A 27,373-nucleotide genomic window follows, 5' to 3' on the forward strand; every position below is an offset into this window, starting at 1 on the left:
GACTCCGCAGTCAACAGCCCACAAGGACTCCCACTGTGTGACCAAGACAGACAACGCTGCCATCTTAACACATGTCACCATGACCTGCTGCTGCTCCAGGAGTAAACAGAGGCATAACAACATAACAGAGATGCAAGTACACCAATGAATAAAACAGCTATTCCCGATTAATATTCATTAGCATCTTTCCTTGCTGTAATCTTCCCAAACTTTTTTTTATCCAAACACCTGAGAGAGAAGAAGAGTAGATCCCACCAGCCCAGATGTCCGACTCTGCTAGTTAATAAAACCAACATACAGCTTTACAAACTCACTCTGAGCCTTTCCACCAGAGGAAAGGCAGAAAAACTCACCCACCTCCCAGAAAGTTTGCCTTCATGTTAGCTTTCCTTCCAGTATATCTGTAGGCAGCTTTTGAAACATCTAAAAAGCACAGTTTCATGCTAAATTCATATCCAGAAGGCATAGACACTGAAAGAGCACATGAAGCAGAGTCAGGATTCCCAGACTGCTTTTTAAACTGTAAGCACTTAGAGCAGATGACCTTAGGTGTAGAGAGCTGGTGTTCGTGAGAATTCAACACCAGCCTCTGCTTTGGGTATTTGCTTTTAAATGCTCAGCTTTGGATGTTGAGCATCAGCTCTTCCCCATAAAGGGGCCAAAGAAGTTCCTACGCACAGCACTTACAAGCATCAGGGTTTAGCGTGTGGTTACACACACACAGAGGCTGAATCATCTCATGCTGCTCAAGAAAAGAGTTTCTGCCCCTCCATCTATCCACCTGTGCAACACAGGAATGGCTCATCTCACAGGAATCAGTGCAGACATGCAGGACCAGCAGCTGCTTCCTGCTTAAAATGAACGGGAGTCCTACACCCTACAGTGCAGTCCCTGATGCATACGAACCTAGAAGACAAGGGGTTTGCTTATCCTTCATTTTGGCCAACACAGCCCCAAAGAACAGAGATTTGTTTCTTCCCCGGGGTCCCAAGGAGATGCAGAGAATCAGACTGGAGCAAGGCACATGCCACACTCCTGTCACACATCCCAAAGGGGTGGGAAAGTCCCAGGGGTACAGGACTTGTCCCAGCACAAGCCACCACAACATTGCAGTGGTGCTTCCATGCACACCTGCGTGTTTCTTTAAGCAGCAGCAGTTGGAACCTTCCAAAGGTTCCTCTGAGAGTTTAAAAACTGTCTTTCCCCTCCGTATTTCCCACACACAACAGAGCACAGTATGAAACACAAGTTAATAAGCTCCCCTTGAGCCAAATGTGACGGGCACAGATAAGGTCAGTCCAGTGCTTATCTCCCATAAAGCTGCCTATTATTAGCAAGCCAGGCTCAACTCTACAAACAGTGCATTAGTGCAGATCAGCCAGAGCAACACACACAGACAGGCCACCCCAAAGCCATCCCCTGGAAGGTACCCAGCTCATGCCAGCATGCTGCAGGAGGCCAGCAGAGAACTGAGATGGTTTTAGGGATGAAGGAGTCCTCCTCGCATTAGGTAACCCTTTGCACTATGGCCCTTGAGGCAGCTTTCCAGTAACTGGTTCAGAACACAGAGCTAAAAAAAACAAGAATTTGGGGGTAATTTTTAACTCTGGAAAAACATCCATTTTCTCTTTACGCATTTGCAGGCAGCCTCATTCATCCACCACTAATCTCTCTGCTCAGGCACTCTGTTGACACCAATTTTGAATAAGTATAGGGATTAAACGGTGATTCAGACAAGCAAGGTCAGGTTGAACTGGAGCTGAAGTCACCCTCGCAGCAGCGGCACGGACCTGCCCCATCGATGCCACTCAACTGTCCCTATACATGATGCAAAGGTCCTCCATGGCTTTCTGCAGCACCAACCTCAAGCTGGAGACAATGCACATGCTCTGTCTGGGGACCAAACTGCAGAGACACAGCAGTGCACAGGATCCCAAAACTCACCCCAGGAGGCAAAGAGCCTCCTGGACTCTTCACAATGTGGTTCCACCAAGAGTGGCAGGTCCAGAATCAGAAGCGGTGGTCACCACACAGCTCCCCTGCAAAATTCCTTGGCATAGATCTCAATGATCTTAAGGATCTTTTCCCACCTTAATGATTCTTTGATAGGACACTGGGGAGACCAAGACTTTCAAGGTCAATATGCTTTTAAGAGCAAATTCCACCAAGACCTATTGCAAAAAAAGAGCAGTTGTATTTAAACAGGGATATAAGTTTTACACAGCTAATGCAATAGGTCTCTAAGCAACAAGCGTAAAGGCTGGAAATGTGTATCTGATAACAGCATATCTTTAAGCTTCAACTCTGTTCCCCTCTTTTCTACGCCTCTGGATCAGCTTTGCATTGAAGACTTTCCAGAAGTACCTTCTCTGGGGCCCAAACTTCAGGGCAATTCAGCTAAGAAAAAAAGGACACAAGGGAAGAGCAAACAACTTGTGCAGAGTCAGCAGCGTATTCTGGTGCCTAAATCAACTGACTTGTTTTCTTTTGAGGAATCGGAAAGGAAGGAAGTGGATCAGCACTTCAGAAAAACAACACTACTACAGCTGTATCCGTGGAGCATTTCTGATTCAAAGCAGGCTCCAGCAATCTAAGGGCTGCTGCAGATTACACAGGAGCTTGTCTTGGAGACTTGACATTTTTGGGTGAGCCAGTGAGGTAATTCCTTGCACAAAATCAGAGCTGTATGTGCGGTGCTTTGAAGAATACCAAATTGGCCTCTACAGGACTTCTCCCCAAACTTCTGCCCTCCTCCCCCAGTTCCTTGAGAACATGTTATCACATCCCAAGAGGAGGGAAGGGGACACCTCCCAGAATAAGTCAACCAAGAGGTGTCTTGAGCCCCAGAACCTCTGGCCAGGCAAGCACCAGGTCAACATTTTGGTGTTTGGACCCCTGCTAGAGAAAGAGCACTCTACATCATGCTATTTTTAGGTAGGCTCACTGTTTCCTGCGTATGTCTTAATAGCTCCTTACTTTGTGATTTTTTCTTTTCTTTTTTTAATTAAAAGCAGCAATAAGGAATCAAAGAGAACGACCTAGGTAAATTCAGTCCTCAGAACATACACAAGCTGAGCCAACAGGTTTGCTCAGCAGCCACCACAGCCCCAGTTCCCACTGCCCCAGTGTCCCATCTGTGCTTCCCACAGAGAGAAGTCCTCTGTGCAACCACTCCTGTCCCCATGAGACAGCATTAAACAGTTTTGACAATGGCTATTTAAATATTGTCTAAAAATACATCTGGCTTTCAACCACTGCAGATGCAGGTAAAGCCCCGCAGTGACTGGGACATGGCAAGGGCAGATGCTCAAGGTACAGCTTAGACTGCACTGTCTCAGGGTCTTCTCTGTCAAGTCAGCAAACAGCATCATTTCCAAGCAATTTTCAGTCAATAATCATTTCAGAGGATTACTTGCAATTCCTAATCTCCACATGCTTTGAGAAGGGAACAAAGAGGATTCTTTTTTTAATAAAGTAAATAGGAACAACAATGGATGCCTAACAAACAGCTCATAGAAGCCAGAGTGAGAATTTGCATTGGTTTCCATTCTGAAAGGTAACAAACAGCCTCCTCCACTCCTGCACATATAGGAAAATAGTCATCTGGCACCTCATGGTACCCATGGACAAGCACACACACCACCCCCACCCCCCCACCCCCCCGCAAAAAAAAGGAAAAAAGCCACCCTAGCCAAAACTAAGTGTTAGATTTGCTCTGTAGTGCTTCTACAGTACAGATTTAGCCCAATATTTTTGTGGGCAAAACATCTACTGGGAGGTAATTTCCATTCCCGTGGACCCAAAATGACTTAGAGGTGCTCTCACCTCCCCACAGCCTGGCCCATGTAGCATCCATCCATCAATATCTCCTGCAAGCAAATCTCCTCATCATCTCCAGACTCCAGGGTGCATGGTACTGAGCTTGGCCACAACCTGGGACATGAGAAGCAAATACGATCAGAGGTGGGAAACCACTGCAGCTCATACAAGAGTCTCAGTGCTCATCTCTGCAGCCTGCACTACTCTGGTGCCTTGTTCTTCACTCTGATACAGAAAGTCACATTAAGACCAGGCAACGTATTCACACCCCTGTAACCTTTCAACTTGCTTCTCTAAAGAAATTAAACTAGTGATGTTTAGGTCAGGTTCCACCTTACCTGGACTGCCCAATGCTTTGACATTTCCGGTCCCCTTTTGTTATGTGTGGAAGAAGGAGGTTAAAGAGAATAATTTTAAATTAACCCCCAAAAATTCCTTTAGAAATACTAGAACTGATGACTCCACAAATACAAAGTTAATGCACACATTACACCACTGCTCTGCCACATTTGTTTTTTGGATGCTTCTTGCATTAACAATGAAGAAGTCACTCCCCTCCTCCCCATTTTTCATTAGCTGCATTGGCTTTATAAGGGCAACCAGGAGATCAAAGTGAACTAGAAAGAATTCAACCAAACTATTAGTAATGCTACTGAAGCTGGAAAACTTGAATTTCACGATCCTGGGCAAAGTTGGAGCCTTCCAGTGACAACTGGATCCCAGACTTACCTTCCTGACTGTACTGGAAGCAGAAGGTTGTGTTAAATCCTCAGATTTCTCTGATTATTTGTTACAGCTCTTTCACAGTTCTCACCATGTGTCCTAGAATTGAAATCTACTGTAGGATCCAAGCCAGATGCTAACATAATTTCCAGAAAGATTGGCCTCATCCTCCACATTACTGTATGAGGTATTTTCCTTAGAGGACCATGCTCCCACAGAGCATCCAGCTATGCAAGGCTCCACCACAGAAAGCCCCCAGTTCAAGTCAACACATAAATCTGAGCTTTCCAAGAGAAGCTCCTATACAAAAATCCTAACTATGGCAGTAACCAGTCCCATGAAGATGAGTTTCTGCAGCAGGGCTGGACCACATCACCTAAATACATCTTTCCTTGCTCTCGTGAGTGGAATAGTCACCCACCCCACCAGATAACTTCACCTCTAGCTCTGCCAGGTGGAAAGTTTTCAGACATTCATCTGCTTTGTATTCCAGGAAGAAAACACCCTCTCCTCCTCTACACTAGTAATTTTTTGCAAGGAAGCGCAGATGTGCTGTCACTTTTCAGCTGCTTCTTCCTTCTAAATTCCAACCCCAAGGCTCTCATTTGCTAGAAAAAGTGTTTATGCACCAACTTGCTAGAACGGGTCTTGTAGCTGCAGCATTTTATTGCTGCTCTGCAAACTGATGAATGAGAACCCAAAGAAAGCCATGAACTGCACAAGGTCAAGGAATCCAGCTCCAAATCTACACACAAAAGGACAGATCAACACCATCCCAGTGCCCCAGGACAGATCCTGGACACCAGGACAGTCCTTGAAAGCCAACTACCCATCCATTCCATCACATGTAAGTTGCAGCTGAAAGGATTTAGGTTCACTTCTCTCCATAAAATTCATTATGTACTCTATGCAAGAATGTAGTTTACTACTGCCCAAGGGAACAAGGTTTTTAAATACCACCATGGGCTTCTCCAAGCTTCTTACTTATTCTCAAGTTACAGCTTTCCATTAGACATCTCACACAGGCTCAGACTGTTAATAACTGTGTTTACAGTGGGCGTTGGCCTTAACAACAGGATGAATGTGTTCTGGCTGCATGCCCCAGTCTGCTGAAGAATGATATAATCCTTTAAAACATATTATCAAGAACTGCTTTGCTTAATTAGACCATGCGATTTCCACCTAACAGAAGAGGGCAAAGCCCACCAGTTTGCTGCTGCCTTTCCTAGCTCACTCCATGAGCTAAGCAATCCAAAGCCTATCACAAAACATTCACACCAGCCGCCTTTCCTCTTCCTCCCCAGCATAAATCACCAACAGCTCTCTGCAGGAAGCTCTTCTGATAATGCTTGAAAGGACCTGGAAGTTCTTATCTGCTGTGTCATGGAGTCTAGGGGATATGTTGAAAAATAAGTAGGTCATAGCGAAATAACAGCATAATCAGGTGCTTACGTCCTTTAAGCCTGTAATATTCAAGGGCTTATTTCTGCATGTGGTACACCATGAATTGCTCAGGTCTAAGTCAATCCATTTATTCACAGTGAAGGCTTAGTAAACTGGTGAGTGTCTCATGCTGCTCTGTCCAGGCCTGATTTATGACAGCTTTTCCTTGGAAATGCTCTTGGAGAACAAATCCAATCTTATAATAAAACAGTTTGTGTTGGAAGGGACCTTTAAAGGTCATCTAGTCCAACGCCCCTGCAAAAAGCAGAGACACTGGCACAGGTTGCCCAGAGAAGCTGTGGCTGCCCCCTCCCTGGAAGGGTTCAAGGCCAGGTTGGACGGGGCTTTGGGCAACCTGGGCTAGTGGAAGGTGGCCCTGCCCATGGCAGGGGGTTTAGAACTCGATGCGCTTTAAGCTCCCTTCCAACCCAAACCATTCTGTGATTCTATGATCTTCAACTAGACCAGGTTGCTCAAAGCCCCGTCTGACCTGACCTTGAATGTTTCCAGGGATGGGGCATCTACCAACCATCTCTGGATAACCTATGCCAATTTTTCACCACCCTCATCATAAAAAATTTCTTGCTTGTATTTAGTCTAAATCTTCCCTCTTTTAGTTTAAAACCATTACCCCTTGTCCAATTGCTACAGGTCCTACTAAAAAAGTCTGTCCTCATCTTTCTTACAAGCCCCCTTTAAGTACAGAAAGGCCGCAATAAGGTCTCCCCAGAGCCTTCTCTTCTCCAGGCTGAACAACCCCAACTCTCTCAGCCTGTCCTCACAGCAGAGGTGTTCCAGCCCTCTGAACACTTTTGTGGCCTCCTCTGGACCCACTCCAACAGTCCCATGTCTTTATCAGCAGTATTCAAGGCAAATCTATTAATTTGGGGGATTGATATACTTCAGAAGCAGAGATTCACACAGCTTTAGCATTTCATCAAGTTATTTGGAAAATACTGACTGCTTGAGAGGAACATTATCTCCACTATTTTCTTCTTCCCCTGCCCCAAATGAAGAGGTGGATGTCCTCCATTTAGCCACATAGCTGATAGCTGTTCAGACCCACTGTTGAGTTTGGCTTCACCTATTCCCTGAGTCTTGCCCAAGAAAAGATGCAAGGCCTGACAGGAGGAAGCAAGGGATTCTTGGGCATTGCAGATGCAAAAAACTAAAAAAAATTTTTAGATTTTGCTTTTAAAAAGTCTTTTCCCCCAAAATGGATGCATTTGAAAAGCTTTGAGATTAAGCTGATCACAAAAAGACCATCTTTTTCTTAAGAAATAAAGCAGCCCTCCCAAGATCCCAACTTGAGGGATGAAACCCAGCGGTGATATGAAGCCTGTTAGACTTTGCAGTCCCATGCCTCTGGCAGGTAAAAACAGCTCTGATAATTAATTCTCTCCATCAGCACCAAAACATCTGTTTTTGTGGACCCTGTGATGAGGATCCAGGCAGAAATTATAAAAGAATAAGAGGGACCTGAGCAGGACAAAGGCAAGTAAATCGGAGATTAAAGTTGAGCCCATACATCAATAGGAGAGCGCTTCCCACGATGGAGAGGAAGGGGAAGGAAGAGTCAATCGCATAGGGAACAATTGCTCCAAGGAAGGGGAAGCAGCATTGTTTGAGAGATTTAACAAAAAAGCATATAAACGAATCTCCCGACCCCACCCCTCAAAAAATAAAAAAAATCCCATAGTCTTTGGGAAGGCTCAGCTCCACCTTGACATCACATACCCGCTCTGAGCCAGAAGGGAAGAGAAGCTGCTTTGTTTGATTTTTTTTCCCCCGAGCTGCATTACCAGCCCTTTTCCCCAGGAAGGAAACCTTCCACACTCCCCTTTCCCCTCAAATTCCTAAAGACTGAACCTGGCTCCTTATTCCACCTCCCCCAGTGAAACAGGCCACAGCCCAACAGGGCCACGCTTTCACAGCACTGCTTGATAGTTCCCAGGAGCCCTGACAGCACAAGGAAATAGGGGCAAAACACAGCAGCTCACCACTAGGTCACAAATTCAAATCCAACCTGGGGTAGCAGGACATCTGCAAGCTTTTCAGGGGCTTTCATCACAAAGCCTGCGGACCCAACCCATCCCTTTCATTGAGATCTTCCTCCTTCAAGCAGTCAAGACTCAAGGGACATCCACACAGGCAGGAGAAACAGGGCTGTGCACATCCTATTTAGCAATGGTAAACCTCATTGCTCCAGCTCAGTTAACTTCAAGCCTCCCTGCTGTAACATGACCACAGCTGAATTTTATTCCACTTAAGCTTTTCCCAAAATACCTGTGGTCCTTTGAGGTACTTTTTCCTCTCATCAAAAGCTTTGCAGAAATTAAATCCTATTAGCCATAACAATCACTCAATAACGGTAATGTTTGGGTTTGTTTTTTGTTTTTGGTTTTTTTTTTGTTTTGGTTTTTTTTTGGGACACCATCTCAAAGACCTTACCATACCTCCTTCTTCAAATATGAGAAATTCAAAACACATGGAGCCTCAAAGCATCCATCCGTGTACGGCATTTAGCATTAATCCCACCAAAGCTACCCTGCCCTTCACTGCTAACAGTGGTAACAACCCACTGACAGATCTCAGGTCTCTGCCTTGTCCTACCCCAACACCCAGCAGTGCAGCTTCACTATGTTGGATCATTCCTGGTCCCTCGTAGTACAGGTCAGGGCACCTTGAACTGTTAAAGAAATCACCTTCCCAAAATGGCTGGCAGAGGCAAAGCACTTGTGTGCTTGGACTTTAATTGATCTCAAATGCTTGCAGGAGCCTCAAAGCACTCTTCTCCACCTGCTTTTTTAGTACTAGAAACATCACATCTTTGCACCTCTTCCTGAAGGAAACCAGACACGTCTGCTTATCATTCACAAACCCCATTATCTTTAAGCTTTTTCCTACAAATACCTGTGTTTCAATGCTACAGCAGCAATAGCAGGTCAGAAACCACTCCTTCCTCAATAGCATCTTCCCACAAGTTCCTATAGAATCACAGAATTGTCTAGGTTGGAAAGAGACCTTGAAGATAATCCAGTCCAACCATTGACCTAACAACGACCATTCTCAACTCCACCAGAGCCCTCAGCGCTATGTCAACCCGACTCTTAAACCCCTCCAGGGATGGGGACTCCACCACATCCCTGGGCAGCCCATTCCAACGCCCAACAACCCCTTCTGCAAAGAAATGCTTCCTAACATCTAGTCTAAACCTTCCCTGGCACAACTTGAGGCCATTCCCTCTTGTCCTATCACTTATTACTTGGTTAAAGAGACTCATCCCCCCTCTCTGCACCCTCCTTTCAGGGAGTTGTAGAGGGTGATGAGGTCTTCCCTCAACCTCCTCTTCTCCAGACTAAACAACCCCAGTTCCCTCAGCCGCTCCCCATCACACCTGTGCTCCAGACCCTGCACCAGCTCTGTTGCCCTTCTCTGGACACGCTCGAGTCATTCAATGGCCTTTTTGGAGTGAGGGGCCCAAAACTGAACCCAGGAATCGAGGGGCGGCCTCACCAGTGCCGAGTCCAGGGGTAAGATCCCTTCCCTGTCCCTGCTGGCCACGCTAGTGCTGATACAAGCCAGGATGCCATTGGTCTTCTTGGCCACCTGGGCACACTGCTGGCTCATTATCAATCAATCCCCCCCAGGTCCCTCTGACTGGCAGCTCTCCAGCCACTCCTCCCCAAGCCTGTAGCGCTGCTGGGGGTTGTTGTGGCCCAAGTGCAGCGCCCGGCATTTGGTCTTAGTGAAACTCCTCCAGTTGGCCTCAGCCCATCGCTCCAGCCTGGCCAGGTCTCTCTGCAGAGCCTCCCTACCCTTGAGCAGATCAACACTCCCACCCAACTTGATGACATCTGCAAACTGACTGAGGGTGCACTCGATCCCCTCGTCTAGATCATCAATAAAGATGTTAAACAGGAGTAGCCCCAAAACCCAGCCCTAGAGGACACCACTTGTGACCAGCCGCCAACTGGATTTAACTCTATAGGCACTTTGGAAATGAACTTTCCACCAAGCAGAGGAGCAGGCACCAGCAGCCACCAGCTGAGTGGACTTATCTAGGCTGTCCCAGCAGCATCAAGGAGAAGAATGTGTCTGAAGCACAACACTGGTAAGACCCTTGAGATGTCACCCAACTTGAGTCCTACCTCTGCATAGGGAATTAATTTGTCATTCATGCATGAGGCTTGTCCAAGCAGCTCAAAACCTGGAGTGTTGAGGCCCCACAGCCATGCCCCAGCACATCACTGCCAACAGAAAGATATCCTGCTACTAAACCTAAGCCATCTTCTCTCCAAATGAAGATAAAAATCCTTCCTCTTGTTTTTGCTAGTTCACCAAGATTTCAGGCCAAAACTGGAAATGCAAAAGGCTACTAGAAAACAATTATATTCCCTTTTGGTCATCTTGTTACTTTAGCCAGCTATCAGTCATGTTACCACCTTCTCCTAGGTCCTAGATAATCCCCCATTTCACCCCATATCTTGCCAGAGCAAATACAACATAGCATCCAGCCAGGGCTGAGGACCAGGAGGAATGCTTTCATGGGGCCTTCGCTTAATTTCACTTTTATTGTCTCTTAAACCAGAGACATCCATCCAGCTGCCCATGGTGTTTCACACACATTGAGACATGAGGAGCCAGTCAAGAGGAGGAAAGTGCTCTGGCAACCCTGGGTTTGATCCTCTGCATGTAAAAGCAGCAACAAAACCACTCACCTTCAAAAAAAGATCTTGTCAGCTCACATTTGGCTTGATATTAAGTTGGTCTTTAAGTCATGGGGTTCATAGCAGTGAGACCTCCCTCCTCCATCCCCAGTTACCAACAGGCAGCAGGCAGCTTTATTTATAAACTATTCCTGCACCACACACAACCCAAACACAGGAGCAACAGACCTGCTGGGGAAGCTCTTCTCCAAAATCCACCACTCCAAGTCAGAGAACAGTTTTGTGACAAGGGTGGCTTCCAGAAGAAGAATTTAAGAACCCCATTACAGCAACCAGCTTCCCATACACACACACTCCCCAGGTCTCATGTTAGAGGCTGACAACCAAAGTTTGAAAAGCAAAGTCAAATTTCTGAAATTCTCTCCACTTCTTTGACCTGCAGCTTTTCATTGGCATCTCCCACAGAGCCAGAGACTGGTTTCTAGGGAACGCTTTCAAGCCAGATGTTAAGGGAAGAAGCATGCAATTCAACTCTGACAACTGCTTTCCAAGGGTATTTTCTCCTCTGAAAGCTCAAAGGATAAAAACACCTTATTAAGCATAATAGGAAGTCTTGCAATAACTTTGGGAGGTGAAAGTTTTTTAAGAGGCAGATATTTTCTGTCCATTATCCGAAACATCTTTCTAGGCTTCATTAAGCCCATTACAAATTTGCTTTTTTCAAATGGAAGTAGAGATGCCATTTGATCTAAAGATTAGGATCACATTTCCTTCCTCTAAAGCAAAAGGCAAACATTAGCAAGGACTACTGGGGTTAAACTTTAATTTTTGCTTAGCGGCTCACACTTGCTGAGGCAAGAGACTCGGGTTTACTAAGTTTGTTGCAACATGCTAAGGGGCATTTAAGAGACAGCTAAATGTGGTAGCAACACTCAAGTCATGCCTTTATTTCACCCCCTCCACCACTTTTGACCTGGCCAATAAGCCATCCACAGACCACAGGGAGCTGAGCAGTGCTCAGCACCACAAATACAGGTAGGAACAGGCAGGAGGATCCATGTGCAGGGCTGTGAGAAAGTTACTATTGCAATACTGCTACTTGACTAGATGTCCTCCACAAGACTCTCCAGCCCACAGCTTCAGTGGGTTCTTCAGATATTTACTCCACACTCAAAGGAGAGCAGGGACCAGTAAGGAAAGGGGTACAAAGCAGAGATACACCCAGCTCAGAGAACACATCCAGCCAAGGCTGAATTTAATCCCATCCCCAGCTGAGTAAGATCAGTTGATAAAATAAAGGCTTTGGCAACAGGTTTGAAAGAGGCAAGTTTAGAAGCTGCAGTTCTTCTGATGCCTAAGTGACTCCAAAAGCTGCAGACCAGGGTAAGCGCTCAATGCCTTCACAAATATCTCCACTAGCCAAGAGGATGGCTGCAACATGCTGCCTCCTTCCCTCCCAAGGGTAGTTCCTTCCCTAGGGCAGTTTCACAGGTTTGTTCTCCATTTTAGGTGATGGGAGGTCATTGCATAGGTATTAATTTAGCTGACCATACAAATTTAGCTGGAGACCACAGCAAGCCACTAACAAAACTGGTGAGCAGCTCTACCCCCACACCAGGGGAAAGTGCTAGGACCATATCCAGCCTTCCCACAGAGGCTTGTGGAACACATACAGCAGCTCTTCAAACAGTTTAAGGAGCAGCTTATGGAGCCCAGAAGCCTGAACATACTAAGAGACCCACAGCACTCACAGGGTCGTGCATCTCACCCACAGAGGATGACAAGTGAGTGTCTAAGTTCCCTTTGAAATGCTCTTTGCTCTATAGCACCAGGCAGGTTTTTTAGCCATGATACAACCAAGTGGATGGATTACCACCATCTAACCATGACCCAAAGCTTGTGTATCTTCATCCAGGCACAAAGTAAGACCTCTGTAGACCGCTGGAGTCCAAGCAACTGCTGAAAGCCCTGGACATGATTGTGCTCTGCAAAGCTCACCTCTGACCAACTCTTCTGCAAGATCAACTTTTGTGCATAAGCACAGATAGGGAGGGGAGAGATGGGAAGTCATGGGGAAAGTGGTACACAGTGGCCAAGTAAAGCCAATAGCAACTGGTTGAGCACCTCAGCACCTCCTTGTCCAAAATGCATGATGGAGAGCAGAAGACCCAAACTCTGCAGGAAGACCAAAAAAATAAAAGAAACCTCATAAAATTTGTTCCACTTCCATGCTCATTCCCGAATATACAACTGGCACAGTGTTGTGCATGAATAGTGAGCAAGTGACAGGGGAAGAGGGGACCTCTTAAGGCTCTTATCCTTTTGATCCTCACTTGTACACCTGCTGTGACATCCCTTCTCCAAGAGAAGCCTTTGGCTATGGGATCTGTCACCAGGTTGCAGTTGAATATGCTTATAATGCCCTGCTTAGCATCTTCCCAAGTGGAGGCTTATACAAAACATGACAAGTGCAGTTTCATTCTGGTGGCCAAGCTTCTCAAGTGGGGAAATAATCAGCATACGTGCCAGGCATGGCTCTCCTCCGAGCTCAATTCCTGCTTGTCAGCATCCAGGCTGTGGCAGCGCCTTACCTTTCCACTTCCTCTGCTGCAAAATTGAGTTATTCTAGGCTCATAATTGACACAAAGTCAAATTCCATCTGTTTCCACCAAGATAAAGATTCCTCTGAGGTTGCTCTGCTAAGTACCTGCGACTTTGCTACCCTGCCTCCCGGCACAGCTCTCCCACACTGGGAGCGGAGAGGTGCGTGATGCCAAAATTAGTGCCCGGATTTGCTCAGGGTTTATTCTGGGCTGGGTGCAAGGCAATATCTTTATGCTATTTAAATGCCCAGACCAATGCAGCAAGTCCAATGCTATGCATAACATCAGTAAGTGGGAGTCTTACAGTCTGGAGTAAAGAGGAAAATGCAGTCATCCCAGGAAAAACTCAGGAGGAGACAGCTCTTTCTGAAGCCATTTTTTGCTACACAGCAGCTTCATAAGTTACATCAGTCAGACAAGTATCCTACCTATACATAATGCAGTTCACTGCTTGTTTTAGTTTTAACTATTAATAAAAAAATATTAAAACCTTCCCAGAGGTGTTGCAGCGCACAGCCAATATCCAGGGTGGGAAAACCAAAGCCACAACAGCATTGATCTTTGCACCCAACAAGTAACAGGATTAAAAAGACTTGAGCACTGTCTGTAGTCTCCAAAGCAAAGAGGCTGCATAAAAGTATTAGTGAGCTGGAGAACAGAGAAATCCAAACAGCAAGAAAGCAGGTATGCAGGCAGGAAATAAGAAGCGTGATTTTCTTCACATTTATAATTATGAGTGATCAAGCTATTGGGTGACAAATCCATTTGTGCTGTATAAAGAGAGGCAGTCAAGCCAAGTTACCCCATTGCCAAAACTAGCACCAGGAGGCCAATGACTTACTGCAGAGTCATTGCACTTAGTGACAGTTTGGATGCAATTTGATACCGTCACCATTACAGCCAGCGAGCAGGAACGGGGCCAGGGAGCCCAGCACACTCACCAGCATCTTCCTCAGCCCTGCTTGACCAGGGAAACACTGCATGGGAAGTTTTGTTGTACACTCAGTTCTTTCAAGCCAGAATAACCACTGAAATTTCTAACTATGTTTTCAGCAACCACCCCATTAGGTAGCCACACTCCCATAAACTGGCTTTGGGCTGTGAGCTGTACAGCATCACACCCAGGGTACAGTCCTGCATGGATAAACATCTCTGCAAGGTTTGGTTTCCTGTTATATAGCAAGATATCTCTTCCCCAGCATAGTGCGTGCATGATGGGCAAACTGTGCATTTCCCAGAGGGACAATGTGGACAGGATGTCTGTCCCTTGACAGGTAAAATACAGCATGAAGCAGCATCATGTAGCCACTGTGCATCTGCACCCATGCAGCCAGTGGCTTGCATGGAAAAGATTTTACAAGGAATCCAGCCCTTTTTCAGCATCCACAGAGAAGTCAAGGGTGCAAGTCTGACAACAACAAAACCAACACCAGGCTTGTGCTTTGAAAAGCATAAATATTTTGTGGAAGAATTCAAAGGCCTTCACAGGTGTTGCAGACCAGAGCCCTCCCTCCAGCAGAGCACCAATTCTCTTAGAGGGATGCAGGATTGGGGGAATATGAGAAGGAACAAGGTCTGACCACAACCCTTTCCCAGACAGCCTGCACTTACCTGGATGACATGTGGAATTTCAGTCCCACCAGGTGATGGGCATCCCATGCCACATCAAAAGCTGTTTCAGACCCACACACCCAAGCCATGCCATGTATCACCCCAGTTGCAGCCTCCAGACTGGTGCCAATTTGACCCAGAAGTCCCTGCTGAAGGCCAGAGGCATCACCCTCGGATCTATCAACAAATCTTTCCAGAGAGCAGCTTGCCTTGCTCTCCCCTCCACACATAAAGGCCACTGAGCTTCACAGACATCTTTCACATAGTAGACTGGAAGTTACTTTTCATTACCTGTCAACATCATACATTCTTATATACACATATATATAACATATACATACTTATATATACCTAAGCAAAGGAACCAAAACCACTTGCTGAGCAGGGGCTAGGAGAGGCATCGAAGTACCCTGCCTTACAGCACAAGGGATGATGAATCTCAATTAAGGTCAGGATCTTGATGTACCAGCAATGCAAGTTCCTACGTTGACAGAAAACCACAAGTCTGAGTAACATACAAAGTTCCCCTTTCTCACAGTAGACAAATCCCACTACTACCGTCCCCAACTTGCCACCAAATAAGCTCACATCACAAGGAAGCCCTTTGGAAGATGATGTCTTGGAGGGATTTAGGTTCTTCTCTCCTTTTGTTGTGGATGGACCCAATACTTCAGGAACTCAATGAATATTCCCTCAGAAACCCCCTACCTCTGTCTCACCCCACTCATCATCTTCACATTGTATTTCACAAAAATGTGTATTGTGATGCTTCTGCTACATCAGGTTAGCAGGCCCTGCTCAGCAGAAATTGGACTTGCCAGCATTGGTCAGGGTAAGGGTACAGAGCAGCCTCAAACTCTCTCCTGATTAAAATCAGTTTTCACTTTAGTCTGTGTTTTATCACAGCTCATGAGCTGTCCTGAGACAACCCATGTTTAGTCTGAAAGCCACCTTTATGCCAACAATATTTGGAGAAACTAGGTCATGCCATTCGAAGCAACCCCCATGCTGTTCCCACCTCCAGTGGAGAGGTTATTTCATGTGAATAAGCACCATGAAAATGATGCTTTACATTTTAATACCCATTTTAAGATTGAGAACACCAGTGGAAAGCTGAGCCTCCAGAACTAAGCAGACCTCCCATGCTCATCAGCTCCAGGATACCCCCCCTTTATTACCACCCCCACATGGGAAAGAGCCATTTCCATATTGAATACAAGGAGCCAACACATTCCCTACTGCCCTCCTCCCAAATTATTCACAGAGCAACCCACGGAGTCTCTCTAAACCAGGCTGGTGGGGGTGCAGCAGAGACAGGTTCAGCTGCCAGACACTTCTACGCCATGTGCAAATGCCTGTTGGGGAAAAGCAGCTAAAGATAGCTCACAGTCCTGTAATCAGACCCATAAGACTGGGATTTTACTCCCACCCCAGCTGATCCATGGTTACTGGGATAAATGCCTCCTCTACACATCTAAATCATTACAAGCTGCTTTTGCAGGGAGCTGCCTGGGTTTGAAGACCTCCGTTATGTTCTCAGTCCAACCCCAGGGTACCAAAAAGTACTCAGCCATCGGGATGAAAAGCAGAAATGCTCAGGTGATTGTTTCTAGCTGTAACACACACCACACCAAGCATCCCACAGGATGATGAAACAGTCCCTGTGTCACTGTTGCAGCAGCAGGAAGGTTTTCCCATTACCACCTTCATGCCCCACTGGCTCCAAAGATGCTCTGTGAACTCATCCCATTGGCATGCTCAGGATAAAGTGAGCAGAGCCCTTTGCCAAGTACCAGCTCCCACAGAGCTCCCAGCTATTTTTGGCAGGTTGTGTCCAAAGCTGAAAGTATTTATGGTATCTAGTTACCATCCATCACTAGGGGGGGTGGAAATCACAAATTAAACGTTCATCATTTGGCTGTTGCACTGGAGAAAAACTGTTATAAAAGGAAAGGGAAGGAAGAATACTAAGGCAGATTCCCTTTTCTTGTACCATCCCACATACTCCATTTCCTCTAGTGGACCTGTATCACTGCTCACAGGAAACAGTGACATTATGCTGAGGTTATTATTGTAATGGAGCAAAAGCTATGTATTAAAATGCTGGAGCCAGGCAAAGGCTCCTACACAGCATTTTCCAGACCCCCTCTCTCATCTCAGCCTGCACCACCCCCCAAAAATCCCACCAGCTTCATGCAGACATTGCACACCCTACCTGTTCCAGCACATCAAAGACAAGCCTCCACCAAGCCACATCCCTCCCCGCAGAGGCCACCCCAGCTCCTTCTGCAGAGTTGCTCAACCACCACCTTCAAGTTCACACTCATTAAAGCAGGCACTTGAAAAGTTGAGTTTACTGGAGTGCTGTAATGGGTGGCTATGAACTCTTCAGAAGGGCTAGGCAGGGAATGAGAGGCAGTGGGGTAGCCCTGTATGTGTTTTGACCGTCTAGAGCTTGATGAGGGTGACAATAAGATCAAGTGCTTATGGGTAAGAATCAGGGGAAAGGCCAGCAAGGCAGATATCATGGTGGGATTCTGTTACAGACCACACAACTGAGATGAAGAGGCAGATGAAATATTCTATAAGCAGCTGGGAGAAGTGTCACAATCACCACCCCTTGTTCTCATGGGGAATTTCAACTTACCAGATGTCTGCTGGAAATACAATACAACAGAAACAGTCTTGGAGGTTCCTGGAGCATGTGCATCCTGACACAACTGGTGATGAACCCAACTAGGGAAGGTGGCCCACTGGAGCTGTTTTTTGTGAACAGGGAAGAACTTGTGGGTGATGTGATGGTTGGAGGCCGTCTTGGGCATACAGATAATGAAATGATAGAGTTTTTGATTCTCAGAAAGCTAAGGTGGGGGGTGTCAGCAGAACTGCCACCTTGGACTTCCAGAAGGCAGACTTTGGCCTGTATAGAGGCCTGATTGACAGAGTCCCCTGGGAGGCAGTCCTGAAGGGCAAAGGAGTCCAGGAAGGCTGGACGTTCTTCAGGAAGGACAACTTAAAAGTGCAGGAGCAGGTGGTCCCCATGTGCCAAAAAAATGAGCCAGTGGGGAAGACGACCAGACTGGTTAGACAGTTTTGGCTGGAACTCAGGAAAAAAATAAGAGTTTATGACCTTTGGAAGAAGGGGCAGGCAACTCAGGAGGACTAGAAGGATGCCAAGTGGTCAGTGGAGTGAAATCCAGTCGGCAGCCAGTCACAAGTGGTGTTCCCCAGGGCTCAGTATTAGAGCCAGTTCTGTGACTACATCACAGTATCTGAGGACAAATAACCAACAGCTCAAGTGTTTTTTAAATTAAAAGGCAGGATAAAAAGCTCTGTCCTTCATTGTTCTCAGGGTGAAACAGGAGGCAGATGGCACAAGCAAGAACTAAGCCCTGTTCTCCTGAGATAATTTTCAGATGCCTTCATCTTACTGGAGAGGAAGGACCCAGAATTCACCAGTTCCTGCAAGCAAACATCTCTTGCATGAGAAATATTTCTGCTTGGGACTTCAGGCTGCCCACAGCATCACTGAGGGGAACGACTGTGGGACAGGCTCAGGTAGAAGTGAGACCTGAGACTACCAGAGAGTATCCCTGAAGCTGTAACAGATGCAGCCAGACCAACTAACATTTCAGCTTTCTCCTTCACAGCCAACTGATGATGCACCATGCATCCGCTCAAGCTCTCTTGGCTAGGCATGGAAGAGGCTCACCAGCCCCACAAGGGCCCAGGGACCACCAGTCACTCCCTGCTGCCATTTGGTCTGTGGGGCCCAAGCAAGCAGAGGTGACCACATCAGCCAGAGAGCAGCCAACAGGGACACAGGCTGACATGGGCCACCTACACCCAAGGGGTGAAGTTCTGCTTCCTATGATCCCACGAGGCTCAAAGCAAACACTTGCCCTAAAACCCAGCATGACACAAGCTGCACAGGAGAGAGGTGTAGTTTTCAGAAAGGGAATAAGAGAAATCAAGGCCAAGCCATTTTTGTTGGTGCATTGAGGCAAGTCCTGCTCATCCTTCCAGTTAAACTCTTGCTCTGCAAAGTAACTTCCAGAAGGATAAAAGAAAACAAAGAAAAAAGGTTCTTAAACATAGGGACTTTCTGCCTAAGTTGAAGTGTGACAGGACACAACTGAAGCACTTTGGGAGCAAAATACATCAGCTTGAGAAGACCTCAAGCACCCGATTGCTCCAGGATGGCCATGACTACAGGTTTTCACCAAGCCTATGACACCAAGATCTTTCAGCACTTTACAGTTGTTCTACGAAAGCAAGATAAGTGGCAAACCCTACTTTGTCCATCATTTACGACATGAATAAAGTTAAAAGATCAAGCTCTGTAACTGGTTTCAACTCTAGAACAAGAATTTTTTTTTTTAAATACAGCCCTCATGTTTTATGGCAAGGAGAGGATTTATTACTACTGGGACACAAGACTTTCCCCACAGCTGCTGCCTTCCCAAATTCCCAAATCTCCCACCTGGCAGTAAGCCCTGGGGGGAATCATGACACCTCAGCAGTCCCTATCTATCCACTCACCAAACAGCCACAGCATAATTTATTTCAAAGTTTAGCCACTTGTAGCTATATTTTTTTAATACCAGCTACACTCCTCAACCCAATGCTTTTTCTCAACAGCTCTGCCATTTAGCAAGCATTAAACCTGATGGTGCATGAGACAACAGGGTTTTACTCACACCCTTGTCCAAGAGCTGGCTCAGTAGAGCTGACAGCCACAAGTAGTTTAGACAATATTTATCTCATACCTTTCCTTCCAAAAAAGCCAGCCTGTTGGAATCAGACATATGGGATCCATCACCAAAAATGACCAGTTTGGGAGCAGAACATCTCATCAGCTTCAGGCAATGCTGAAACTGAGCAATAAGTTTTAGGGCAGCCAGGCAAAAGAAGCCAGTAGAAGACAACAGTGGCTGAGCTGAGACACGCACAAGGAGGATGTGAAGTCCAGCTTCTTGACCAAGCACTGGGGCGCTCTCAAACAGCAACACTCAGACAAAAGCTTTCCTCTCCCCCAAACGCCCCTCTGGGGACTCCACAAACCTTTATAAACAATTATCTCCTGGAGCCTAATAAAAGGCTGGAAAAAACCCACGTGAGCAAATAATCTGGTCTGAGGTCCAGATCTGATGCTGGAGACTGAAATGTTAAAGGGGAGATGGTACATATATAACATGATCTAAGCTGTGCTTGCTGCCTCCTCCTAGCACCACTTTTTTTCTTCCTCCTAAATCTAACCCCAGGCTCCACCACAGTTGTATTTCACTTCCAACTTGAAGCAGAAAACTTCTAAAAAGTATGAAACGGATCAGAGATCCGGTTAGCATCTCTCCAGGTGAAAAAAAAAAAGAGAATTTGAAATCACTGCAGCCACCTTCCCTTGATGCAAAAGGCTAGTTTGTGTTTTCCAACTATGGTATTTAAACAAGAGAAATTTCACAGGAGACACTGCCTTAAGCAGAAGGTGTTTGAGCTATAATAAGTACCAATAGATGCTCTTTCTCCCCAGCTTTACTACATTTTGAGTCAATTCAGTTACAGTGATTAGTGTATCAATTCTGGTAGAAATCAGATGGCTTTGCTACATGAGGAACTGGAATTGGAAAGCCCCAGGAACTCGCATTTCCACTTATTTTAACTTTGGCTTTTTTGGATTAGGTTGCTATCACAAAGCCAAGTTAGAAACATTGGATGCTGTGTTAAATCCCATTAGCTGATTACACGGCTGAGCAGCAGCAATTGTTTGCTGAAAAAGTGAACCCGGCTGCCCAATTTGGGAACCAGACGGTCACGCTGACCTTGCGCACAGCAGCATGTAGCAGCAACAAGCGTTTGCTCCCACTTTTATCAAAAGCCATCTCTTTCAACAGCTCTATCTGCAGCACAGCCAGGCTGATGTTCCTTGGCCTAACCCTGGTTCAGCCAGCCTAAACCCCGGAGCATGGCTTTGTAGAGGGCAGGCATATATCTGCCATCATACTACAGCAAGCACTCTTACTAAGTCCAAGCTCCTTCCCTCCTCCATTTCCTGCCATGCCACCAGTTGGTTCAAGCCAGCCTTCTTCATGCCCTTCTGGAGAACCCCTCCCAGCACATCAGTACAACCAAAAATGAAATAAAGTTAATCTAAACCAGATAAAAATAAAGCCTTCAAGAGCAGGGTCAGGGACAGCCTAACACACACAGCAACGATGAGGACTGATTTGTCCTGTGTTCACAGCAAAGTGGACACTCACACAAGAGAACAGCAACCTAGAGAGACCTTCCTGCCATGACCAACAGCAGATGAACCTCAGGTTTGACTCTCCTTTCCAGTGACTTTCTGCACAATTGTGGCATTGCTGGCAGGAGTCATGAATGACAAAGAGGGAAGCAAACAAGGAAAATGCCTTCCCACCCTGGCTCCACTTCCTAATAGGAGAAGCCAAAGAAACAGGTTCCCTTTCCAGGTCCTTGACTTGTTCTTGGCTGTCTGGTTTCAGCCTCCAGGCCTCATCGCTCCTGGGGAAGGAGCTTTTACAGAAGCTGGAGATGAACATTTTAATTTCCTCGTGCCAAAAGGAAAAGGAAATTTCTAAACAGCTGTTCTGATCATGCCACTCCCCTGTAAAGCAGTTATCACCACATCTCTTGGGGATTTTAGCACAAGAAAATAAACCCTATTCACATTTTTAGAAAGAAACTGTGGGCACTAATCCTCTGGAGAAGGCTCCAAGTTGCAGATCCCAAGGGGATGGAGATGTCTGCATAAGCACGGAGTTAGCTGCCCAAATTTGAGGAGGACAAGATATACCCATAGTCAGACTGCAACAGCCTCCCCAACTCATCTCAGTGCATTTGAACAACACATAGGAACTCCTGGGAATTATGCCCTTCCAAATCAAGGTGGAAGCCAGGTGATTCTTGGCCCAGGTCTACACCACTGTACCTTCTACCAGCTTCAACTCCTTGCAGAGGTCACTGCCCTGAAAGACCATCAAGCCAAGTTGGGAAAACTGTGCTCCCTGCACTAGTGTTCAATAGTTGCACAAAAGCTCCAGGAGCTCTTTCTCTAAGCAAAGAGCAGCCTGGCAAGATGCAAAAAGATGGATCCCTCAATTTAATTCAGTCCATATTGAGACCAGCTACCACTCATTAAGCATCAGCCAGCTCATTACATGCACAAACACACAGCACAGTAACCAACCAGCTTCACCAGTTTACAAGCCTCGATCCCCAAATTGTCCACTTCCTTTAAAAAAAAGCACATTTGAGAAGGACTTACAGAGCAGCAGCACTTCCAGCACAATTCCTCCTTGGATGTTTCCGTACTGCTGAAAGACCCAAAACACCCGCATCTCTCAAGCCTCGCTGATCGTTAAAGTTTTAGTAGTGCTGATAAGCTCTCAGCTGGAACAGCTCTTGCGCACAATAAGTTTTATCTGCCACAGAGCACACTTGGTACAGAGCCTTTCTTATCACTACTGCTAATATCAGCAGAGATAGAGAGACGTAATGCCTGGGAAGGGAAGGTGCAGAAATATGAGTGGACACGTCTTTTGACTCCATCTGCCCAAGCTCGTGACCTCAGGGACTCCCTGCTCCTCACCCCATGTACCCTCAAAAGCTCCACAGCCCCCAGCGAGGACAGTCCTACATCCAGCTCACAAATTGCTCAAGGAGAAGAGCAGAGCAGACTCCAGACCTTAAGCCAGTGATCCAGATATGTCCCTCCAGGGAACATGCAGCTGAGCTACAAAGTTCAGGGAAATAGGGAAAAAGCCAGGATTTTCCCTGAGCTGGAGGGAAGAAGCCAAGAGAGCAAAAGTGATTGTCTCGTGGGTCCAGTACAGCATTCAGTATAACCAGACTATTACCCCAGAAGCTGGGATTTAAGGACTCACAACAGGAAGGTTTTAACATTATAAGCTGACACTTTTAGAAATATAGCAGACTCCCCTCATTGAAGCTTATTCTGCTCTTAGACATGTCCTGTAGCAAACAGTCATAGGTCCATTTCTAAGACAGTCTGGACATCAGGTTACAGCTTCACAATAAACTCACAGGCTTCGTTCCTGCGAACTAATCACATTCCCACTGTAATACAGAGGCATTCTGCACGTGAAGATAAAACCACAAGGGGTTTTCAGGTCATCAGGAACCTTTGCCTTCAGGTCACAGGCTCAAATCCAGCCTTGCTATTAACCAGCCAACCTCTCTCCCCCTACCAGAAGAGTCCAGCCACTAGCAAAGGCATTTATCACCCCATTCCAGGTGACAGTGTCACCAGCATCATTAAGGCTTCCCAGTATGTATTCAGCCAAGTGTGATGTGAGATCAGTGCACCAAAGCTCTCCCAGCCTGGCAGATGGACTGCAACAGGCAAGCTGTTTGCAACACCTCCACAGAGGTGGCCCCTAAACAAAGAGCATTTCCAATCCACAGCAACATTTGGTGGAGCATTACAGACCCCACACAGGAGCAGCACAACAGAGCAGGTTTTGAAGGCTGGAAACCCAGAACTGAATGAATCAACCTTGCATTCCAGATCAACAGCTTGCCTTCCCTGTCCTTCCTTTGAGGGAGACAGATAGGTATGTTCAGATTTGATGTAGGTAGGCATATTGTCCCAAGAGCTCTAACAGCTCCTAGCTAGAGGCCATGTATCTTAATCTCCCCTGGAGAGACAAAAAAAACACAGTAAAAGGCTCCCACTTCCCCCAGTGGATCCCCTGTCCACTTCATTAGTCCATGTGGGGTCACTGATACCCATCGAGCCATGAACTCCTGGCATGTTTTTCACACCTTAAAAAGAGACTATTGAACAGCTTCTTTGTGGTCTTCTTCACTGTCCAGAGGAAGTTATCGGGCTGTGCCACTCCCCAAGCAAGTACCAAGCACATCCCCAAACACCACAGGTTCCAGCAGGCACAATGACTTCATGAGACAGCAAGGGCAACACTGCACCCAGGTTCCCTGTGCTGGCTACATCCACCCTGGTGGCACAGGACATCTTCTCCCCAGTACCCTCACCCTTCAATAGGGAGAGCAATTTTCCAGGCTACATCAAGCTAATGGAGCTGTAATTATCAGATATGTCCATCTCGCTTCAGACAATGCGCACAGCTTCCAGCTTGCTTCAGTTCAAGATTTTTGCCTTAAACGAAGCAGAAGAAAAAGGTTGGTAGATGCTAAATACTAGTCACCAAATGCAAAGTACTCTAGGTGGACTTTTTTTTTCAAACGCTCCCAAGTTATATTTGTTGGCCCCATTGACAACAACAAGGAAGCTGGGCAGGTTTCTGTCTCCACCACAGCTCCTGTGACCGAAGGAGAGATGCCCACCCTCCCCAGAGGGGGTTTTCAGGAATGGTTTGCACTGAATGCACAAAGACCCTCTTGCATCCAGAGACTCCTTCCCAGCTCCAGAGGTCTAAGCAAACCACAGCGCAAGTTTTGAGCTCCTTGTTACCCACATTACTCCTCACACCCCACGCAAGCTCAGGACCATGTGTTGTGGGGCTGATCCTTGCCCAGGTATAAACACAAGGAAGGACGTTTCCTCAGAGACTGGCCTTCAGCCACACGGCTCCTGCCCATGTTTTCAGGGACAGCAGCTATAATCCCACAAGCAGCTTTATTTTTTCTTTGCAAAGCAAAACTGTATAAGGAGAACCCACAGTTTGTTTCAGGAATGCACATCTACGCAGCAGTGTGACCTTGCGAGGTACAAAGGCTTGTCTGACAGCATAAGAGACACCAGAGCACGCTTATTCCCATCACATTAACGTTTGAACATATACAGCTGTCTCGCCCACAAGTACACTGCATTCCTTTAACATATAGCTCTCCAAAAGCAAGAGCCTGGAGATCCAAACAAAAAACCATCCTTACGCAAAGGAGACAGATTAGGAAACACTTGTGATAAGGGAACGTATCTCCAGCTGAGTTGTCAACCTTGCACTTTAAATTAGGCTTTTAATGAGGACTGCAAGCACTCTGCATTTCAGTGATTAACTCAGAGCTAAATATGAGTTTAGCTGCTTCGTTTTTAACACAGATCCTGCCTCCAGCTCTCAGGCATCAGCAGGAACAGATAAGACAAGCACCATTGTGAGAAGCTGTCAGACACCAGCAACTTTTGAAGCTAATGCCAAAGCCCAAGCAGGGGGATAACCCACCCCTAAAATAAGAGCCACCTACTGCTATGTATTTACAGAGCATCAAACACAACATAGCAAGTGGTTCAGGAGCTGGGGAGCAGAGGGAAAAATGAGACAGTAATGTATATATTTTTGGCAAGCGTTTTGATATCTGTGTAAAAACTGGAAAACAGGGATAACAAGTTCAGTGTACTAAGTGCAGAGCAATCCTTTATGATAAACATAATTTACACGTGAACAGGAGCGCATCTAAAAATAGACATTTTGAGAAGCCATAAGTCCCACTTTACCTCTTTGGCTTGACGAATTCCAGGGCTCCTAACAAGCCCCAAACCATCCACAGATTACAAGGACTGTTCAGCCATTATTCCTGCGCAGATCTCTACACTCAGCCAGCTCACGGCCACGGCTGGAGAAATCACAACCCAAAAAGCTTGAGAGAAATGGAGCAAATCACACAGCTGGATTTGTGCCTTGGACTCCCAGACCAGGACACAAGAGCTGCCTGTTTGCTGGATTTCAAACTGCAATAGGTTTGACTGTCAGTTTAAAGTCTCATTGAGAAGATTCATGAATAATTAGTAGGTAGATTGACACCAAAATTCCCACAATACCTGAAAACATAATCACTGCTGTATCACGCAACTGCTTACAAAACATCACCTACTTGACAGCCTCAAGAAACTTCTGTATGGGGCCTTCTTCACACAAGCAAGTAGCTGGGTAAGAAAGACACACTGGTTTTGAAGATACACTTCTTACCTTCTCTAAAAAGCCTTTCTTGTTTCCAAGAAAGGTCAGATGGTTTCATGACTCCTTCCTACATCAACAGCTAAGACACACAGGAAATATTTTAATCCCAAGGAAAACATTAATTACCTCTTGGCAAAAAAAACCCAAACAACAAACACATACACAAAATGCACCCAAATATCACACACAGAGTGACCTCACTACCGTGGTAAATCCCTGTGAACAAGCCTAAACCCTCTGTATCCGTCTCAGAGACACAGTTTAAGCGCCAGTAGCACCTCCAGTTCTCATGACCTGGGAAGGCCCCTGCCCCACTTTGCCCCTTGACAGCATGATGGAAAAGCACTGGGCACAGCAAGGGGACCCGAGGCATGTTCCTGAATATATCCCAGTTTTACCACCATCCTCCAAGGTTTTCCTCAGAAACAAAGAGCTCTGCAGCCAGCACGTGGGTTTCAGACAGGGCCACACATAAGGGACACCTTGGAAGCGTCAAGCCTGCCCCTTAACACCAGGTTTCTGCCCTCGTGGCAAGGTCCTAGGAAATTTAGCAGGACAGCAAGCCTAGACGTGAGCCTCAAATCCTCTTCAGGCTCCAGGATTAGACCTACTCAGTGCATCACCTGCCACCCCATGACCTTCGGGTACCAAGTCCCCACCACTAGTCACAGGGCTGTAGCCATCTCCAAGTCAGAAAATTTAATTTTTTTTTTTTTTGCAGCAATTCTGCAGTAGGCAACCAGACCATTGACTCGATTTTAGACTCAGGCAATTTGATTTATGATTAGGTGACTGTCAACTCAAAAGCTTCATCAATATAAGGTAAGTGGTCCAAGATATAATCTATTAGAGTGGCTCAGAAGAATGCTTGAGCATTGAACAGTACAGCCAGTCCATTACATCTTTTAAAATGCTAAATCCAAAATACCTATTAAAGGCAACTGTGGTCTTCACCTTGTGCTATTTAAGTCAGATGCAAGATGCTTTCCCCGAGCAACCTGTGCAAACGTGAGCCTGAAACTCGGCACAGCTAAAAAACAGCGGACGACCAGAATATTTCTGCACTGTGCATCTAACCTCAGGCTGGGGAAGGGAGAAGTTTCATTTCAGATCACCAAGGCTGAGGAAGGGAGGCAAAATGCAGGGACCAGACATTTATAAAGAGATTGTACAAGTTAGAGCAGAGCTTTAAGAGAGTTTCAAGAGAAATGGCAGGATTTAAAAAACAAAATTAAAAAATTAAAGGCAAGCTTGCTTTAAGGGGAAAAGTGCAAGATAAAAGCTGCTTCAGCAGAGTGCCCCGTGGTAAATCTGAAAGCAAAACAGATCCTTTTGAGCATTCCCAGGCAAGAAGAGTATAAACTTACAGTGCATCACCTCCAAGTCCCCCAGGATCCAGCAGCCTGGACCCCAAGCACCAGGCAAAGCCTCACAGAAAACCCAGCTCCTGAGCAGCCAGCACTGCAGAGGACGCAGTGGTTAGAGAGCAGGAGGATTCAGTTTTGTTAAAGCCAGTACGAGCTATTTCCAAGGAAGAGATTAGCCACCAGTGGGACTCCGCACAGATGTGGGAGCCCAGATCTGTGCA

General features: G+C 46.3%; 1 protein-coding gene across 4 annotated transcripts in view; it reads right to left on the reverse strand.

Moving 5' to 3' along the window:
* Window positions 1-27,373, reverse strand: part of GDPD5 (glycerophosphodiester phosphodiesterase domain containing 5) — a 177,930-nt gene that overhangs the window by 146,160 nt on the left and 4,397 nt on the right. The window contains exon 2 of one of the 4 annotated variants that reach the window (XM_074860527.1): window positions 3,826-3,933. The exons of 2 other annotated variants lie outside the window; for them this stretch is intronic. The gene's annotated coding sequence lies outside the window, so the exon portion shown is untranslated. Of the gene's footprint in view, window positions 1-3,825; window positions 3,934-22,154; window positions 22,296-27,373 lie in introns of those variants that run through there. One more of the 4 variants, XM_074860525.1, reaches the window with a different exon arrangement.

Source organism: Strix uralensis, chromosome 2, assembly GCF_047716275.1.
Source record: "Strix uralensis isolate ZFMK-TIS-50842 chromosome 2, bStrUra1, whole genome shotgun sequence".
Taxonomy (NCBI): domain Eukaryota; kingdom Metazoa; phylum Chordata; class Aves; order Strigiformes; family Strigidae; genus Strix; species Strix uralensis.